Here is a 14,262-nt window from a genome sequence, read left to right on the forward strand (position 1 = left end):
GCAAACACTTCCCAGCATCCACAATAGTGTGCAGGTTTTAGGAATGGTTCTCCAGGTGGAGCAGTCTCTGAACGGCCTTACCTTCAGTCTCTACTCCACATGCTGTCTCCATATTTCCTCATGTTAGTACTTTGTTCACTCTCCTAAGAAGCAATGAGATATACACGTTTTGATATTCCTTCTTCTTGGGCTTCATATCGTCTTAGTATTGAAACTGAGAGTTAAATGGATTATAACAGACATAAAATTGCATTGCAGTTATTTGGAAACAGGAGACATAGACCACACCCTCAAATATTTACTTCTACAGACATACCACACTGAAGTTACAAGGCTAGTTCACAGTGATTGCATATCAGATATCCTGTGATATGAGCTATTTCCATTATAATTCCTAACAGTAGCAAAATTATAGCTAAGAATTAAAAGTAAAATACTTTTTTTGGTTTTTAGAGACAGGGTTTCTCTGTGTAGCTCTGGCTGTCCTGGAAGTCACTCTGTAGACCAGGCTAGCCGTGAACTCAGAAATCCACTTGCCTCAACCTCCCAAGTGCTGGGATTAAAGGCATGCCACAACTGCCTAGCTAGAGTAAAACAATTTTGACTTTGGGAGTTATGACAACATAAGGAACTATATTAAATAAATGGTCACAGCATTAGGAAGTTGAGAACCAGAGGTGTTGAAGGTATTGTGGTATTTACTGGTTGGAAGAAGTTAAGTAGATTTGGTCAGCTGAGCAGTGACAGGTGGAGATGTGATGGAGGAGGAGGATGATGCAAGTGGTGAGATGGAGTGGAGATACCTAGAATTGGGGAACGATTTGGGGGATTGTAAGCCTAATACAGTGAAAATTTTCTTTACATTATGATGGTGTTACTGATGAGGAGTTTTAGAATTGGGAAATACAGAGTCTCAACTGTCATCAATTCTAGTCATGAAAAGCATGCAGTGGCAGAACTTAGTTGCATTTATTTTGAGTTTTTGGCAAGAGAGTCCCGTGGAGACCATCCAACACCTCAGGCTGTTCCTGAGACAGAGGGATACTATCTGCAATCTAACAGTGGCCCCATTGCTGATGACAACAACCACACAATTCACTGAACATGGAGAAGTCAACTGGTAATTACATGGAGGTTTTTCCCTAAATTCTAGAGTTTTTGTGAGGGATGATATCCTGCAGGCTATTAAAAGAGAAACATCCAACTCAGCAACAAAATCTTTGACCTATAGTATGTTTTGCCTAGGCAATCTGTCTATGTTAGGGCAATGGTGACCCAGAATTTTTGGGAGTAGCCAACCAATGACTGTTTTACCTTATAGCCTATTCTACTAGATCGAACCCATTTCTAACAATACTTGGGGAACAAAGAATCAGAGACTAGGTAGCCTAGAGACCTGGAGTACAAAAAAAACATTGGTGATCTTTTAAAAAAGAAACTCAAATAATTTCTAAAGAAATTCAGTTCTGATCAAATATCAGTGTCCTCTCTATTCATCATCAGATGTGTTCCTCTAGTAGCAGATGGGAACAGATGCAGAGACACACAACCAGATATTTGCAGAGATTTTCTCTATCACTTCCTTCTACTCAGAGCTCAGGGATTATAGCAAGGCTTTTGATGTCCTGCTGGACTTTTGCTAATAATGACACAGAGACATCTATATAGTTTAAATCTATGGGCTTTTTGCTGGGGCAGTGTTTCATCTAGACCTCACAACTTAACTCAACTTCTTCCCTGATGTTTTCCTACCACTGATCCTCTCCCCATGGCTGTCACTGTTTCCCTCCAGGCTTCAGTCACCTCCATATGATACTCCTGTAGAACAGGAGGCACAGTGACTATAAAAGAGGACAAAGGACACCTCGGGAACTAGGCTCTCTGAATTATCTAAGCAAAGGCCATATGAGTTCATCCAGACTGAAACTCAAGTACATGGCCAACATGGGCCTCTACCAGGTCTTCTGCATCTTTGTTTTCCCTATTAGCTTAACATTTTTATGGGACACTGAACAAGTGTGTCACTGACTCTTGTGCCAGATCTAGAAACCCTTTACCTCCTGTTGGGTTAGTGTGTTCAAATTCAGTATCATACCTTTTTCTTCATCTTACTATATCTTATTTTGTCACCTTTGGAAGCTCATTCTTTGAAGTCTGTTCTTTTCTCGTAAGTGGCAGAAAGGGATGAATCAGGGAGGTAGAGGAGGTGGGGAGGAACTGATAGGAGGAAGGTAGGGCAGGCTATAATCAGGATAAATGGTATGAGAAAAGAATCGATTTTCAACAAAAGAAAAATATCCTAGCAACTGACAAAACGATCTATTATTACTTCACAAGTTGTGTATGTTGTCTGTTTCTCTTCATTTTCTTACCCTCCCTAGACTTCAATGAGTGTCTGACCTAATCATTACTTATGAAGGCAACTCCAAATGATTTGGAATTGTGGGTACCAAAAGGATTTTGACCATTACTGGAAATGTCTCCATTTTAAATAGATAGGTATATGGAGAATTACTGGGATGATATTTATAATGAGTAAGAATTTTATAAAAATTATTTCAAGTTAAGGAGTGGGTATGTTGATGAACAACCTAGTAGTCAGAATAAAACAGGGAATGCACATCCACTATAGTGAACTTTAAAGGCTTTCAAATAAAATATATTTAAGAAGACCAAAGAAGATGCAGTGGTCTCCTGCAGTCAGATATTGTCTAAATTAATAATTTGACAAGACTATAAAATTCAAAGTCGGGGAAGGAGCATTTGGGATCTGGAGCTTTAAGGTTGAGATATTTCCTGCCCAAAAAAGTAAGGATCAGCTGCCATCCCTGCCAAGCCCGCACCAGCTCTTCTTTGCTGTCTCAAGCCTGGCCTGGCCATGTGCTGCCTTTTCTTGCCTTCTCCCTCCTTGGCCATCCCTCTTGTTTTGCATCTTCCCCAGGTACCAGGGCTGTGGTGAGAAGCCCGCAGGTGGCTGGTGGGGCAGGGCAGGCATCTTACAGTGTCCTGAGGTTAGCATTATACTTTTCCAGTGGAGCCCATGACTTCTGATCAGGACGCTAAAGTTGTGGCTGAACCTCAGGCACAGCGAGTCCAGGAGGGCAAGGACAGCTCTCATCTGATGAATGGTCCTATATCACAAGCCTCTTCTCAAACAAGTTCCCTCCCAGCTTTGACTCAGGTCCCAACAACTAAGGTTTAGAGCTAAACCCTAATGAAAAAGTATAGGGGACTCATATGTTCCACTTGGAAGCAAGTAGTGCTGCTGTTGGTGTGAATGCTGCGTGGGAAGAGGCTCCTGGTCATCCTACAGACTGCGGACAGCAGGGATTGGACGCCAATGGTGATGGTGACAAAAGTTGTGAGAATGCAGTGCTCCCGGATGCACAGGAGGTAGAGCAGACAGACATGAGCACTCTGGCTCCGGACCATTCAGAATATGAACCGCTGGCTGAGAACGATACAGGAGGAAATGAGTCTCAACCAGAAAGCCAGGAAGACCCTCTGGAAGTACTTAAAAAAAATTGGAATTCTGCTTATCTAGGGAGAATCTTGCCAGTGAAATGTACCTTATATCCCTGATGGACAGTGATCATTATGTGCCAATTACAATGGTAGCTAACCTTGACCATATCAAGAAACTCAGTACTGATGTAGATTTGATTGTGGAAGTGCTAAGATCTTTACCTTTAGTCCAAGTGGATGAGAAGGGAGAGAAAGTAAGGCCAAATCAAAACCAGTGCATAGTAATATTGCGTGAAATATCGGAATCTACCCCTGTGGAAGAAGTAGAAGCACTATTTAAAGGAGATAATTTACCAAAATTTATAAACTGTGAATTTGCCTATAATGATAATTGGTTTATTACCTTTGAAACAGAAGCTGATGCACAGCAGGCTTACAAATACCTTCGAGAAGAAGTCAGAACTTTCCAAGGAAAGCCAATTAAGGCAAGGATAAAAGCAAAGGCAATAGCGATAAACACATTTTTACCAAAGAATGGATTTCAATTTCTGGACATGAACCTTTACACACAGCAGCGTTATGCTACATCATTTTACTTACCTCCAGTGTATAGCCCCCAGCAGCACTTCCCTCTGTACAGCCTGATCACTCCCAAGATATGGTCAGCAACACATAGTTATCTTGATCCACCCTTGGTAACTCCTTTTCCAAGTACTGGATTTATAAACGGGTTTATATCTCCGACCTTCAAACCTGCCACGTCTCCCCTGACATCACTCAGAAAATACCCTCCCAGAAGCAGGGAAAACTCCTTTGGTTACCAGAAGAAAAGAGAAGTTTACAAGCAGTCAGTCGCAGTCTCCAACACCACCAAAGCCTCCATCACCGAGTTTCGAACTGGGGCTGTGCAACTTCCCCCCACGACCTGGAGCTGCAGGCAATTTGAAGACAGATGACTTATTTGAAAACAGTCTTTCCAGCTTGATCATAGGATCTTCAAAGGAAAGAAAGCTCAGCACAGATGCAAGCACAAACACTGTTCCTGTAGCGGGACCCAGAGAGCCCTCCATGCCAGCACCCTGTGCTGTGTCAGCAGCGTTTGAACGCTCCCCTTCCCCGGCCCGTTTACCGGAGGACCCCAAGGTGGCAGAAAAGCCGAGGGAAACTCACAGTGTGGACAGACAACCTTCTACTCCTACTACAACTGCATGTAAATCCGTGCAGGTGAATGGAGCAGCAACAGAATTGCGAAAGCCCAGTTATGCAGAGATCTGTCAGAGAAGGAGTAAAGAGCCTGCTTCCTCCTCCCCATTGCAACCCTCAAAAGAACAAAAGCCAAACACTGTCGCCTGTGGGAAGGAGGAGAAGCTTGCTGAGCCTGTGGAGAGATACAGAGAGCCCTCTGCTCTAAGTCCACTCCTGGGGTCCCCAAAGATCAGGGGAGGCAGCCTGGGCGCTGACCCTCTCCTCCAGCTGCCTGCTAGCGCCTGAACAAGGAACAGAACACTCCTCCCAAGTCTCCTCAGTGAAAGCTGGATGGCTGGGAGGGATCTGGAAGAGCTGTATTCACCGAAAGAAGCTCTCCCACTCAGTACAGGATGAGCCGCTCTTTAGGAGCTTGCAGTGTCTGTGGGGCCCATGGGATACCTGCAAGTTACTTCCTTCTGTGAGTCGGATTTTCCCTCTCTTGGAAAAAAATGTATTTTTCAGGACTTAATTATATAATATAAAACTTATTTTAGGTTGGTGCTTAACTGGAGGTGATACAGAAGTCTGATGTTTTTCAGGATAGAAAATGTATTTATCCGAACAAATGGATATTTTGTATTAAGCCTCCACCTGGCTCTGAATGCAAAGCTATAATGAGTTTTTCTAAATTAAGGGAACTCTGCTACTTCTGTTTGGTTTTTTTGTTTGTTTTTGTTTTTTAATATCTGGTCTGCAAGTTCACATTGGTAGGGTGTCCCAGCAGACAGATGGGGGCTGATGGCACTGCAGGAACAGCCTGAACCTCACAGAGCAAGGGACTGGCAGTATCAGGGCACTGAGAAACTGGCATAGGAGCTGTGTGTTCATCTAAACCCTTAGCTAACAGGTAACTCTAGCTTTAAAACAAGATACAGATGTACATGCAGTTCTTTTTTGATCTAGTGGGCAGAATGAACCTGCACAGAGCACCTGAAACCTTTGAGTTGATGTCCTGCCAGCAAGTAACCAGCCTCTCCCTCCAGTTCCAAGTGGCTACCCTGTAAAATAAATTCAAAGCACATTGTGAATAGAACCTAGATGAAATTAGAAATTGCTGCCCACTGACATCAGACCATGAAGTTGTACCATGATGTGTGTCCCTGTGAGTCAGTGGGCTGCCTGGCTCCCATCCTCCAGTGCCTGCTCTGTCTGTGTCCCCCACACACTCTCTCTGAAGATTCCTGTCTTAGCCAGCTCTGTGTGGATGTCTTCCTGTACCTCTGAATTGGCACATGGATTTAAAAGTACCTAGCCAAGAGAGAGTGCTGTCTGTGGTCCCCCCTGCCTGGCAAGGACAGAGTCCTTGCTCTTTTACCTCCAGGACTAGGGTCTTGTTGATTGTTTTTAGAAGCTATGCACTTCTGTAGAGCAAGAGTTCAGTCAAGTTAGCATGTTCATAGTAAAGTTACAGATAAAGTATTTTGTTTTAAAATGCCGACAATTTTTCTTTAAGTATTTTAAGCAGCAGACATTAAAATATTTCCTGCTATATGTAACCATACAGCTTATTCCACAAAATGCTATTTAACAATACTGAAGATTGTTTTGGTTTCTTTTTTCTTTCTTTTTTTTTTTTTTCGTAAGAGAAATAATGACTTCCATCCAATCTTTAAAGTCTTGAATTTTATTTAAACTTGAAAATGACTTTGCCTTAACTTTTGTATAAGACAGTTTAGAGCTCACAGAGACCTGCCCCTGGGTTGGCGGGAGTGGATCGGTTACTTAGTTGCCATGGGGATCTCCTGGTGTTGGTTTTGCTGAGAACGCCTACTGTTATACAAGAACTCAGGTGGTTTTTGTAACATACCTACAGATCTTCAACAGTTGATCTTTTTCAGATTGTTGAAAAATCCTGTAAATGCAAATAGTCGCTACTGTGTTAAATCTGTGCACTTGGGAGTGTGCTCTGCCTGTACAGTGTAAATAATCAGAACCTCTGAGAAAGGTACCCTACAGAGAAGAATCTGATAAAAATTATTGATATATTATAAATGTTGCTGTTGAGCTGGATGTAGATAAACTAAATGTTGTGGTTTGAGTATTATTTTAATTTGTTAAGGTTTTTCTTTTTCCCCTTACACTGGTGTGTTGAACTGATTTTGCCTCTTTGCTGCAAAAAGGAAATGGAAAGTGTTATTAAAAGCCTTTGGATGTTTTCATACTCTTAAAAAGTATGTAAGTACATACTAATCATATGTGATGTGTGAGGGTATTGAAGGAAAGTATAGAGAGCAGAGACTGGCAGGATCTTCCAATGAAAGAAAAAAAACCAGAATGTGCTAATTAAAATTATACTGTTAAGTGATTTTTTCCCTGCCAGAGGCAAAGATGGCCTGATGCCCCTGAGCATTTCCTTCATAGCAACTTTCATTCAGTTACATAGGAGTACACACAATGCTGATGTTTCAGACGCCTGTGAGAGGAACATAGGATGAATTTCCTTATAGATGTCAGATCACTGACAAAAAAACAAAAAGAAGAAGAAGAAGAGGAGGAAAATAGCTGGCCTCTTGAACCCACACTAGCAGATGCTGTCTATCTGGAAGGGCGAGCCTGAGGCCTCAGGCCCTTCACCTCAAGTCTCTGCTGGAAGAGGGGCCAGATTATGGTCATCATCCCTTATCCCCAAGGGTGCTCTCACAGAGGATCTTTGATTTTTAATGAGAAGTCCTTTCCCCAAGGCTGAGCATTGCAGCACGAAACCTGTGTGGCAGAGGCAGCTGTAGGTGTTGCTGGACTCTGGATGGAAGTATAAAGCTCAGTGGCCACATGCAAGGGCAGGTGTGCAGATAGGAGGTCTGTACACTGTAATTAACTCTTAGCCAGTGACAGCCTGGCACCAGGAACTAAAGCCTCGCTCACATGGGATTTTTATAGCACTCATTTTCAGGAAGCAAAGGTGATATGCCAAATAGCTGTAAAATGTTAGAACAGACACTTCCTGAACACTTTGAGGTTTTCCACTCAGAAAAAAATGGAAGTTATCAAAACAGGAAGCTGTTGAGGGTGCGTGCAGACTCTTGCTATGTCACATACAGCAAGTGTGATATGTGGTTTTCATAATCTACTTTTTAAATTTACTCATTCCTTTCAGTATCTCAAGGTATAGAATCAGAGATACCACAGTCACAAATGGCATTATTAACTTGTAAAATTGTGTGATGATGCCTAATTATCCTATGGAAATGCAGACTAGGAATCTGGCCCCACTTCACCAGAAATGAATTTCAAGTGTTTCCTCTCTTGTAGTCAGTGTCATGATGTCTCTATGAATCCATCCTGTCATTGCATCACTGGTTGCCACTAGTGGGTGGCAAAAAAAAAAAAGACAAAAAAAAGAAAATAAAAAAGAGTCTTATATTGCTGTATTAGGGTTTCTGCAGTTGATATTGAAAAAGTGGTCCAGTGTGTCACAGCAGGGGACTGATGGTACATACCTGTCTTTGTGTCCCCTTCAGTGAGCTGTAGTTGTGGGTTTGTGTGCTTTGTAGCCTGTTAAACGGAAAGCAACAGACAATCAAAGATTCCAGGAGCACTAACAGCTGCAAGTCACAGAACGGGAGTGTAACCTGGAAGCTTGCCTGAGGGTTTCTGTTTCTGTTCTACTTTTCATTAAGACTGGAATCAAGCTTACTTGTAAACTATTGGCAATTTAAGTTTCTTTTGTGTCATTTTTGTGTAAAACTGTCTAATTTGAAAAAATGTAGGTTATGAAAAATAAAGATTTAGGCACTGTTCAAAAAAATAAAAAAATAAATTCAAAGTCATCTATACAAATTCAATGCCATCCGCATCAAACTTCCAACAATATTCTTAAGAGAAGTTGAATTACTTTCATTATTTGAAAGCATTTTCCAAACTTTAAGATCTTAGGTTAAGTAATACTAAGCAGTATTGATTAATTCCTACTATTGGAGACAATTGCTCTGTAGTCTTGTCAAACAATGTTTTATGTTGATGAGTCTTCACTACATGGCCAGAGTTCAGTGTTGTGGTCTGAGAACATCTGAACAATGAAGAGTATAACACAGGACTGAAGGAGATGAAGGGGTTCTCAACTCCATAGGAAGAACAAGAATATTAATCAACCACAACACCCCACACACACACACACACTGAGCTCCCAGGGACTAAAGCACCAACAAAAAGTACACATGGAAGGACTCATGACTCCAGCCTCATATGTAGCAGAAGATGCACTTGTGGGATATCAATAGGAGTGGCCTTTGGTCCTTTGAAGGCTCAATGCCCCAATGTAGGGGAGTGGCAGGAAGGGTAGGCTGGAGTGGGTGGGAAGGTGGGAAAATCCTCATAGAATCAGGTGAAGGACAGATAGTATATGGGGATTTGTGGTGGGTGGGAAAACTGGAATGGGGATAATATTTGAAATGTAAATTAAGAAATTATCTAAGAGGGAAAAAAGAATGTAAAGCATCCTGTAAAATGCAATCCCGAAATGACCCTGTTCTGTGTAGGGCTAGATTGGAATCAGTGGTGGGAAGCAAGCTGCAGACAAGAAACCCTGCCTGTTACAATGTACCATGGTTAGAAATGAGCCTTAGACAAAAATCTTCTGAATGGTGCAATGTAGGCAGGTGCAGACAAGGAGAAATCGGGAGACAACCATCAGTCCAGACCCAGGCAGCCCAGACAGAGTTCTAGCCTGAGATGCTCATCAGTCTGGCTGAAGGTCCAGCAACAACCCCAAGGGGGCCCCAGCTGAAGGGGAGGACCAGAGAGCTGACACTATTACTGTGGCTATAGAGTCCTCACAAAAAGAGGTTTATCATGACTGCCCTCTGAAAGACCAGACAAGCACCCGGAAGTCTCAATTGCAGATATTTACACTCAACCAGTGACCAGAAGCTGCTGACCCCTGTAGTTGACTTAGTGAAAAGCTGGAAGAAGCTGAGGAGTAGGGTAAACTTGTAGGAGGACCAGCAGTGTCAAATAACCTGGACCCCAGAGATCTCTCAGACACTGGATCACCAATCGGCCAGTATAAACAAACTGATGCGAGGCCCCCAAAGCATATACAGAATGTGGACTGCCAGGTCTGGATTCAGTCAGAGAAGGTGCTCCTAACCCTCAAAGGACTCCAAAGAATGGGGAGGATTGGTGGAGTTGGGGTTTATTAGGGAGGTTGTGGACATTTTCAGGGAGAGAGATGGGGAGCAGAACAGTATGTTAAACCATCAGAGGGTGAACATGGAGAGGGATAAAAAATGGAGTGCAAAAGAAAGGTTAAATAAAATTAAAAAAAAGAGTCAATAGTTACAGATCAACTTTTTATTCATAAGAAATCAAATTTACAAAACAAGTTTTAATATGAAGGTTAATATAAACTTTGAAAATAATTAGCAAAATCTAAATCAATAACAAGAACATGTAATATCTCAATAACATAAGAAAAAACAAAACCATGCAAAAGAAAATTTGAACGAAAACTCTAACAAAAAATTGTGAGGTGACATTCCCTCACTGCACATTTAGCAGCACAGACTACAGCCAGTTTCTCCTCTTGAGCAAATGCTGGTACTGCAGTCACCTCAGTTCTCACACAAGGGGTCACACAGCAAAGAGAAAAAGACCCTGAATCAGCCTGGCTGTCTGACTGGCTACATAGTTTGGGCCAATCACACTGTGGAAATGATCTATGAGGAAGGAGATTCATCCAAAGAAGTCTGTGGCTGTTGAGGAGGGAGCTCAGCAGGGAGCTCCTGAGGTGGCAACTAATTCTGCAGGAGGCTCTCCTGCTGGGATGTGGCCAATTCCAGCTCTCTTGCAGCTTCTGAGACCTGGGAGAGGAAGGCAGTTATTAAGACACAGCCTTGGTGGGGACATGCATGTCAGATGTCAGCTGCTGCCACCCACCACCTCAACTAGACTTCAACATTGATCTTTTAACTGAAACCCTTGCTGCTAAATCTGCAAGTAGGGCAAAATATCAAGCAAAGCTCACAAACACATGGGCTGACAAGCTGCCACTCAGACTTCTATCAGTGCAAACCAAGACCTGGCCAATGGGAAGAGAACTCATTGGGCTGCAGGAGAAAGGAGAAGGCCACATGCCACCCAGACCACTGACAGTGAGAAGCACTCATTTGATATTTGCATTTGGCTTTACTCCCTGCAAGGTGATGCCTACCTGGGAGGTCACATGCCCCCTGCACAACTCCTGTCACAAGACATAGAACTTTCTCAAAGCTCTGCTTAGCAACCCTCCTATCATGAGGACATGAAAGAATGTGACCTGTCATTCATCTGTTACCCTTTCTAGACTGCAACTTCAAGCAGAGTCGCAAGGTACACTTGCCAATAATTCAGTGTCTCCCAAGAGTTAAAGTTCCCAGAATACTTGTGCATAGACAAAGTAATGAACAACTATATTCCATGAAGTGGGTGGCTGGTTGGGAGTGTGGATTTAAAAGATGGTGGATGAATGCAAAGATGGATCCAATAGGCAAATGATAACAGACAGTGTTAGTCTGAATAAGCTGCTTGTCCCTACCTGATGTTGCTGTTTCTGGAGGTTGTTGGTCTTCTCCTGTTCATCTTCAACAGTCAGGTTCATCTCAGTCAAGTACTGTTGGAGGAGGTACCAATCAGCCTTCACTTCCTTGTAATCCTGCTTCACTTGGACCAATGACTTCTTTACAAAAAAGGACTGCAACAGGAGCCAACTGTGCAGGTTTCTGGAAACACACTCTGCATATTAAGATCCTGCAGACTCCTCCTGCCATTCCTACCTATAGGTGCCATTACCCCATGAGATCCATGTTCCCATGAAGACCTAGAGCAATACATTTCAGTATATGCATGACAGCTGCACAAACAGCAAACAGCCAATGCAGGTAAGAACTAATCATGTCTGCAGCCCAAAGTCTAAGGTTCCATGTATCTCCAAAAGAAAGAGGTATCTCCATCTATATGCCTCTCCCAAAGAAAGGGGTATCTCCATGATAGCCCAGTGTATTGGAGAGCCCCAGAGGTCCAGGACTGCAAAAGAACCCTCTCATTTTGTAGTCTTGAAGGCTCCTCAGGATGGCTGGATAACCCTGAGAGGGATAAATTTCTCTTACAGATTGAAGAAACCTGAGTCCAAAAGGCCCAATATACACTGATGGTTAAGAAGCCGAGGTGAAAGACCAGACCTGCAGACTATCCATTCCAGAATCAAAGGAATGCAGAAATGGCCATTGCACAAGTGGTAGCCTCCATGACCTGTACTTAGCTATAGAAGTTAATCTCCTTCTTGTGCTCCTGGAAGTTCTCACAGGAGTCAATGTTCTCCATCTCTAATTTGTTCACGAATGACATGACCATCTTCTCCTTTAACTTCAATTTTTCATACAGTGGATTTGGCCTGTAATAGGGTCTGGCCCCAGGAAGACAGAACTCCATGAACATGGCTTTTAGTAACACATGAACTCAGGCTGGGTCCTGTCCTACCCCAATCCTGGAAGGCCAATTTCTTCCTTCTACATACTCGCATCTTCTCCAGCTTTGAAAACTTGTTATCCTGGACAGCAGAAGTTTGGCATCCAGATGGAGGGTACCCTGGCTCCCTGGGTTCACTCAGCTGGCCTAAACTAGAGGTCTAGTAGCTTATCCTCTAAAGAGACTAGGCCACAGTTCCTTGACCACCAGAAACTTGTGATTATCTATTTCCTACTTTCAAAACACGTTCGCTAAATCCTCGATAACTAATAGTGTAGAGACATTCATTACACATAATTCTGGAGATGAGACCAGACCTCAACACAGTTTTCTAGTCTGCCAAAGAGATACAAATGTAGAGACACATGGCACCACACAGGCAATGAACAGTGCTGTATACAGTAGGGGCTCCCAGACCTCAGGACTCACATCACATTTTAACTGTTATACAGGTAAATCCACGGGAAAAACACACAACCCTAGTTCCCAAAGAGTGGAAGGAAATATATAACGACTATATGTCTGCGGATCCATATGCATGTGTACACACACAAGCACACAAACAAGGAGAAGGAAAAGGAAACAGAATCAGAGAATGAGAAAGAGAGAGATACAGCATTGGAGAGAGAACAATCAGAATAAGAAGAAATTCATTCAGCATTACTGACTCAGAGTATAAGGCACACAGACAAAGAGGAACAGGCATAAGCTTCAGGCCTTCTAGTCAAGCATGGAGATGAACAGTGTGGGATCAGCTGCTGCTAAGATGTTCCAGCCCTCAAATAAGAGACAGGCAAGTACAAAGCATCACCACAAACTCACTTTATCTGTCGAGGACATTACAAATGGATGCTGGGCATTCACTAGCCACTGCCTCCATCCAGGATTCTTTACTCAGACCACAAGTTCAACATTTCAATTGGAGGAAGCAAATGAATCCCTTCTTGATCCTGACCAAGCTTCAGGTTCAGCCTCTCCTCTAAATAGCACTTAGGGACATAAAGTTGGGCACAGGGACTCTGTGGAGGTACTGCTTGCCAGAACTCACAACCTTAGAAGGATAAGATGAGGGTGACATTGCAGATGTCAGACTGACACCAAATGGTTTGGAGCAATGCGTACCTCTTGTTCATGGATCCCTCTGTGAAATAGATCAAGCGGTCTCTCAGCTCCTTTCTCTCCAGGGTACTGAGCTCCAGCTCTTTGGTCAGACTCTTTTCCTCCTTCTTGGCCTCTTTCGTGCTGAGGACAGTTGAAGGGGATGATGTCTGTCTGCGAGCCACTGTAGGCAGAAGAACATAAGTAAATTGCCCCCAAGAGAATGCAGACAGTCCTGGGAGAACACCCTCAGGTCTAAGAGAAGGAGAGCATGTCTAGAAACCGGTGACATCACAAACAGTCTGGTCCAAGCATTAGATGTCTCCTAAGTGAATCTCAGCTCTCCCATCACTCTATAGAGACCAGGAGATGAAAGCAGCCAGGTGTTTCCTCTGTCTCCCTACACATGCTCATGATGACCACAGAGATATCTTCTCCACCATTATTGTCAGTTTTACAAGGTGCAACTTGGCTTTAGATCCCTCAGTATTGTGGTTTCACAAGTCAGATGGAAAATTAAGTACCCCAAAGAACTAGAGTGATAGGAGATGTTCAGATGTCCCACCTTGTTAGTCAAGTCCCATTAGTTTTGACTAAAATTCATGCAGAGTGTGACCATGGTCAACACAGTGGCAATTCCCCTTACTGAAACACCAAACACCCCAGAGATGGCAATAGGGTTCATTGTCTCAGTGTATCAACACTGAAAGGTATTTGGTTAAAGGACAGAAATACCTGCCACCAATGTGTGATAAAGAATTCTAAGGTGGGTACTGTCAGGGAGAGGAGGTCAGAGGAGTTCTGAGAACATAAGACCATGACCAGGAGCACAATTCTTTCCCTGGTACTACTGTCAGATACCCACAGAAGCTTAAAAAAAAGCCATGGAAGTGAAGTGCAGGGATTCCCTTACATATACAGGCATAGGTTAGAACCTCTGTGATAGTTGATGGTCTCATTTTGTGCCCATGTAACAACCATAAAACCCAATCAAAGTAAAGACTTGGTATT

The 14,262-nt window shown here is 43.0% G+C and overlaps 1 pseudogene; it reads left to right on the forward strand.

Moving 5' to 3' along the window:
* Window positions 1-3,009: 3,009 nt before the first annotated feature.
* LOC114613646 lies at window positions 3,010-4,994 on the forward strand (annotated as a pseudogene).
* Window positions 4,995-14,262: the final 9,268 nt, after the last annotated feature.

The sequence above is a fragment of the Grammomys surdaster genome, unplaced genomic scaffold (assembly GCF_004785775.1).
Source record: "Grammomys surdaster isolate TR1022 unplaced genomic scaffold, NIH_TR_1.0 126251, whole genome shotgun sequence".
NCBI lineage: Eukaryota > Metazoa > Chordata > Mammalia > Rodentia > Muridae > Grammomys > Grammomys surdaster.